Consider the following 6,547-nt stretch of genomic DNA (forward strand, 5'->3'; position numbering starts at 1 on the left):
CCACCACCACCACCACCATCACCATCACCACCACCACCACCACCATCACCACCACCACCACCATCACCACCACCATCACCATCACCACCACTGTGGGAAGTAGAAAAGTTCCTCTGTGAAGTTCCCTTTCTTGTTTAAGAAAAATTCATACATGTTAGAAATGATAGTTTGTTTTAAACACCCTCTTCCAAGGCCTTCTTGCTGTTTTGCTAGAAGCCCTATCCTATGCAGCTGCTGGACAAGCTGACAGGCACGTCATACCTTGTACTCTAGCCAAGAGGTCTGTGCTGGACGTGCCCACAGGCCTGTCCCCGCTCGCAGCCTGTGCCCTTCCTTATTTGGACTTCCTTCTTTTTTGCTCTCCGTTGCTTTTACCTGTTTAGAAACATTTCAAGTTATTGGCCAATCAGGTTTTAGTTTAGGTGGTGAGGTCTGGCTGCAGCCAACGGAGATCAGACACCGCAGTGAGGACGCCCCCAAATGCGTAAGAAATAAATATGTCTGCTTTCCTTTGTTTGTTGTACTCTCGTAGCAAGATTGCTAGTGGAAGTACCCTTCCTGCAGGAAGTAAGAAGAATTGCTTTGCTGAGAGATCCTTTGTCTCAGTGCTAATTTTTCTTTGCGGCACCAAAAAGAAAAATTTTATACATAACAACCACCAACACCATGACCATCATCACCAGCATCACCATAGTTTGCTTACGAGGCAAGAGAGGGTTTTGGCTCAGTGTAAACAGGCTTTGGGACTCCAAGCTCACCCCTAGAAGTGGCAAGCCAAGACGAGGAGGCCGGAGTAGCCCTAGACTGCGCCTCTATCACCGGGAATGAGGCCTGTTCAGAGGAAATTGTCCACGTTTGTTTTGTGATGCTACAACGGAATACCACAGACTGGATGATTTAAAAAGAACGGAAATGTATTGGCTCACACTTCAGAAGGCTGGCAAATCTAGGACTGGGGGCTGGTGTCTGGTGAGGGCCTTCGTGCTGCATCCCCCCATTGGAGAAGTCAGAGGAGAGGGCAGCAGAGAGAAAGCAGGAGAAGGCTGAACTCCTCTTTGGTAAGGAACTCACTCCCAAGATCACCGCACTGACCCATTCACTGCGCCAATCACCTCTCACCAGGCCACACCTCCCGGTGCCGTCGCAATGGGGATCACGTTCCAGCACAGGCTTTTAGGGGGACACATCCAAACCACTGCAGGCGTTAATATGTCTCAGGTCATTTAGAGATGTAAATAACGAGGGTTACGATGACAATGTTTATTAGCACTCTTGGGGTTTTTCCATTTCCCTAATCTGATGCAGCCAGGCATGAGTAATTTGCCACTAGGAGCTGGGTCAGCCAGGTCCAGGAAGTGGCCCCTGCCTCACTCAGCCAAGTGTAAAACCTGCCATCCGGCCAGGGCCAAGATCCAGGCACAGAAAACCTCCCAGCCCCTTGACCCTGCTATGAGATCCACAATCGCCCCGGAGACCAGGAACTCCCCAGGGCCCCATCCGGCCCTTCCTTGCTCTGTTCCGGCCACTCAGGGGCCTCTGTGCCTGCCCCCAGGGCCTGTGTTCTTGCTGCCCCCTCCTAGGGCATACTTTGGCCAGCCATCTGCTGAGACTGGGCTCTTTGCCTAAATGCCATTCCCTGAGAGAGGCCTGTGCTGCCCCCCACCCCCCTCCCCAGGTACGTCTGTGAGATTTCCCTGTATGTCTCATCACTACTTAAAGTTAGCTTGTTATTTGTGTGTTCATCTTTCTGTCTGATCCATCTTCCCCGAGTGCCCTGGGAGAGCCACATTCCGGGAGCCCAGGACCCAGCCCCCTGCAGGCTCCAGGCACTTTGTGGAGCGAATGGATCCCTGTGGTGACCTGGCCCTGAGCCTGCCGGGAGCAGCCCTTTCTGAGTGTTGTGGCATCGATGCTCCCAACAGCCCTATGACCTTGATGTTCTTATTAACTTCATTTTAAAGATGAAAATCCCGATGCTCAGAGAGATTGAGACGCCTTGCCCAAGGTCACACAGCAGGTATCTCTCAAAGCCAGCAATCCCAAGCCTGTGCTCACAGCAGGTGCACGCACTGCCCCAGCCTGTACCACACAAAGCAGAGGCCTCGTGCAGGTGGTTTGTAAAAGTCATCTGTAAAGTAAGGTGTATACACACATACACACACGTGTCTATATATATGCAAACAGGGTCTTATATAAAGTAAGGTATACATGTACACACACACACAGGGTTTTACAATTAAGGTGTAAGGCTGGGTGCAGTGCCTCCCGCCTGTAATCCCAGCACTTTGGGAGGCTGATGCAGGAGGATCACCTGAGGCCAGAAGCTCGAGACCAGTCTAGCCAACATGGTGAAACCCCATCTCCACTAAAAATACAAAAATTAGCTGGACATGGTGGTGGGTTCCTGTAATCCCAGCTACTTGGGAGAGTGAGGCAGGAGAATCGCTTGAACCCGGGAGGCGGGTGTTGCGGAGAGCCGAGGTCGCCCCACTGCACTCCAGTGCAGTAAGACTCCATCCCTAAATAAGTCAATAAATAAATGTGTAAGTAAAGTGTGACAGAGCAACAGGGTTTTTGCTTTGCTGTGCGGACACTCTAGTTTCTCCTTCCGACCCCAGGGAAAGGGCCTATGGTTGCTTCCAGTTTGGGGCGCTTCCGAATAAACTCTCTGCACGCATTTGTGTTCAGGTTTTGTGTGGCTGCGAGGTCTTGGTACTCGTGGGGCAGGTTTGCCGGACCCTACAGCAGGTGTGTGCTCTTCTTGGGAAGAAGCCGCCAAGCTTCCGCAGACAGCACCTCTGCGCCCCACCAGCAGTGTGGGGGGAGCCCTGTCTTCCGGTGTGTTTTTAAAAACACGTAACATAAAATTCCTACTGTAACGGGATCCCTGGGGTGTCTCTTTGCCAGCTAGAAGTCTCTGTGGCTGGTGGCACCTTTGCCTGAGTTTTGCTGGGACCTGCTGGGCTTGTTCCACCCACTCAGCCCGTGCTGCCGGCCTGGATCCCACGCCTGCCAAGGGTGAGCCAGCCAGGGAGCGGCAAGGGGTGTGAGCAAGTGTGGGATCCGGTCATTGCTCACAGCCAGGCGTGCCAGCTGCAGTGGGGTGGGCAGCTCCAGGCACCAGCATGGGCACCAGCTCCCTGCGAGGCTGCAGCTGGACCAGGCGGGCCATAAGCAGCTTCCATGGCTGACACTGGGGAACGCGGTAGCGCCCGGAAGCTTGGAGCCGCCGAGGCCTGCAAGGCCCTAAAGAGGGTGTCACAGCCCTGGCTCCGGCTGCTCCTAGGTCTGGTCTCCCCGAAAGGCCACAGCTGTCCACCCCTTCTCTCTCCTCTCCTCGTCACCCTCAACGTGGCAAGCAAGGGGCGTGTTTAGCCCTGATTGTGTTACAGGTCTTTCAGCCCAACACTCGGTGAGTCACCGGTTCTGGTCCTGCAAGCAGGAAGAGTGAGGTCCGCGGACAACTGGAGGCTGAGCAGGACGAAGAGGACATTTCCTGAGTGCTGGAACAGCTCAGGGGACCCGCCGCGGCAGCTCCTCTCTGCAGCTGGTCGTCCCATCATCCTCTCTTCTGGTCCGGCTGAGTCTGGGATGTTTTATGGGCCCCAGAGGGGAGGAAGTGCGTGTGACTGGCCATGGACAGGCCTGGAGAAGGCCCCGTAAGTTCCCACTCTGGTCCGTGGGACCAGCAGCCGGGCCCCCAGGCTTCAGGCCCTCCCTGGCTTGAAGGTGGGGCTTCACCAGGGACCCACCCCTTTCCACCAGGAGCCTGTCTGCTGCTGTCCACGGCACCCAGGCTGATTGTGCCAAGGGGCACCTGCTGGTCAGCACCGAGCTGCCCCAGCACCCCCTCAGCCTCCCTCCTGTGCTCATTGGTGCCCGAAGTCCAGAGGGGGCCAAGGTGGCAGGGGCTGGCATGTGAGCGCTGCCCCAGATGTGTGCACACCGGCTGGGTGGCAACGGTGCCCAGGCTCAGCCTCAACTCTGCTGCATGATCAGGGCGGGTGCTGACAGCGGGAGCAGCCACTTCTGAGCCTGTGGGGATGGGGGGCCTTCCCGGGCCCCCGAGAGTGCAGAGATGCCTGCGTCCACAGCCGTGACTTGGGCGGCTGTAGCCATCCCAGGAAGGCGGAGCTCCTGCCTGCTCCTTGCCCCGGGCTCCCAGAGCGCAGAGGTGGCTGGGTGGTAGCCGCAGTTGCGCTGTGAGCTCCTGCTGGCTCTGTGGAGCGTGGCACCGGCCTGGGGCCCAGCTCTGCCTCAGGACCCCTCTATGCCCACCCCTCCATGCCTAACCATGCTGCTTTCCTGCCAGCGAGCGACTTGGCCTGGCCCCATTGCGGTGGTTCCCGGGTGCAGTGGGCTCTGGGGGCTCCCAGGGGTGGGGACTGCCTGCTTCCTCTCCGTGTCTTCCCTGCAGTGGCGCTGCGTGAAGTGCAGGTGGCACAGTGGCCTCTGCCAGCTTCGAACAAATGAACCTTGGGCCGGCCCCACAAGTCCTGCTGTGCCTTCGGCCAAGTGCTCGCGGGCTCTGAGACACAGCGGGGAGTGAGGCTGAGGCCCTGCTGGAGGCCCTGGGCCTGGGAATGTGGCCTGCCATGCCCGCCTCGCGAGGTTGGGGTGGTGCAGTCAGCTGCCTCAGGGACATGGGTTGCAGGAGTCCCGCCACTGCCATGGCCGCTCCCGCAGCCACTCCTGCCACCACGCCAGCACGTTCCCGCTCCAGCCTGCTCCAGACGCTGCAGCCATCCCTGCCTTCGTGGCGGTTAAGTGCACAGTTCGGTGGCCTCAAGCACACTCACACGTGGGCTCATCACCACCACCCACTTCCGGAACACTCCGTCCTGCACACTCGAAGCTCTGCTCGGTAAACACGGCTGCCCCAGCCCCGGTAATCCCCGTCCTACCGTCGGCGGGGAACACAACTAGGGGCATCCTCTGAGTAGACTCATGCTGCCATACTTGTCCCTGCGTGACTGGCTGCGTTCACTGAGCGTTATGTCCCCAGGTCTACCCAGGTTGTGGCAGGCGTCAGAACTTCCTTTGGTTTTAAGATTGAGTGACAGCCCCCTGTGTGGACGGACCGGGTTTTAGGGATCCATGGCTCCGTCTAGAGACACCGTGGTGTGTCCACCTTTGGTGACTGTGAATAATGCTGCCACGAGCAGGGGTGGGCGAACAGCCCCTCATGTCCTCGCCTTCCATTTTGGGAGGTATGCACCCAGAAGTGGAACTGGATTTTGAATTTTTTGAGAAACAGCCCTACCGCTTTCCACAGTGGCTACAGCGTCGTGCGTTCCCACGGTGTGCAGGTGCACTTTTAGGAAATCCCTGGAAATGTGAGCCTGAAGCAAAGGCAGCACAAACAGACCCCGAGAGTCACCAGATCAAACAGCTTCAGCACGGAAAGGAAACAAGAGGGGGGAAGAGAGGGCCTCCGGCCGGGCGGGAGGAACAACAAGGAACAGACGTCCAGGTAGATGTGGGATCACACAGCGAGATAACAAGGAACTCAATTTTCAGAGGGGCCAGTGGCCTCCACAGGGATTTCTCCAAAGAGAAGCAAATGCCCAACAGGCATATGACAAATGCTCCCGTCAGCTCCTCAGGGAAATGCAAATCAAAACCAAATGGGTGATTGCCTCCCACCTGTTCGGAGGGAAATTACAGACGAAAGGCAGCCCGCTGGGGAGGACGTGGAGAAAAGGGACCCTTGTGCGCTGTGGGTGGAAATGTAAATTAAGGCAGCCATTATGGAAAACACGATGGGCATTCCTCAAAAAATGAAAACTACACCTATCCTGGGATCTAGCAATCCCTCTGCTGGGGGTGCACCCAAAGGAAGTGGAATCTGCACCTCGCAGGGACACCAGCACCCCGGGTACACTGCTGCACTGCTCACAACAGCCGAGATGTGAAAGCAGCCCGAGCGTCCAGCAGCAGGTGGCTGCGTTTCCCACGTGTGGTGTGCACGCACAGCGGAGGCCTACTCAGCCATAAAAACCAACGAGATGAGGCCGGGCGCAGGGCTCACGCCTGGAATCCCAGCACTTTGGGAGGCTGAGGTGGGGGCATCGCCTGAGGTCAGGAGTTTGAGACCACCCTGGCCAACATGGTGAAACCTCGTCTCTCCTAAAAGTACAAAAATCAGCTGGGCGTGGTGGTGCGCTCCTGTAATCCCAGCTATTCAGGAGGCTGAGGCAGGAGAATTGCTTGAGCCCGGGAGATGGAGGTTGCAGTGAGCTGTGATGGTGTCTGGAAGACAGAGCCAGACTCCATCTCAAAAAAAGAAAAAGAGGCCGGGTGCTGGGGCTCAAGCCTGTAATCTCAGCATTTTGGGAGGCCGAGGCGGGTGGATCACGAGGTCAAGAGATCGAGACCATCCTGGTCAACACGGTGAAACCCCGTCTCTACTAAAAATACAAAAAATTAGCTGGGCATGGTGGCGCATGCCTGTAATCCCAGCTACTCAGGAGGCTGAGGCAGGAGAATTGCCTGAACCCAGGAGGCGGAGGTTGCGGTGAGCCGAGATCGTGCCATTGCACTCTAG

General features: G+C 56.8%; 1 long non-coding RNA gene across 1 annotated transcript in view; it reads right to left on the minus strand.

Annotated features, from left to right (window-relative positions):
• The window catches only part of LOC119467621, a 6,547-nt gene extending 6,217 nt beyond the window's left edge, over window positions 1-330 (minus strand). Inside the window, exon 1 of the long non-coding RNA XR_005196163.1 lies at window positions 262-330. This is a non-coding gene — a long non-coding RNA (uncharacterized LOC119467621). The remainder of the gene's footprint in view (window positions 1-261) is intronic.
• Between the last annotated feature and the right edge of the window lie 6,217 nt (window positions 331-6,547).

This window comes from Cebus imitator, unplaced genomic scaffold, assembly GCF_001604975.1.
Source record: "Cebus imitator isolate Cc_AM_T3 unplaced genomic scaffold, Cebus_imitator-1.0 Scaffold311, whole genome shotgun sequence".
Taxonomy (NCBI): domain Eukaryota; kingdom Metazoa; phylum Chordata; class Mammalia; order Primates; family Cebidae; genus Cebus; species Cebus imitator.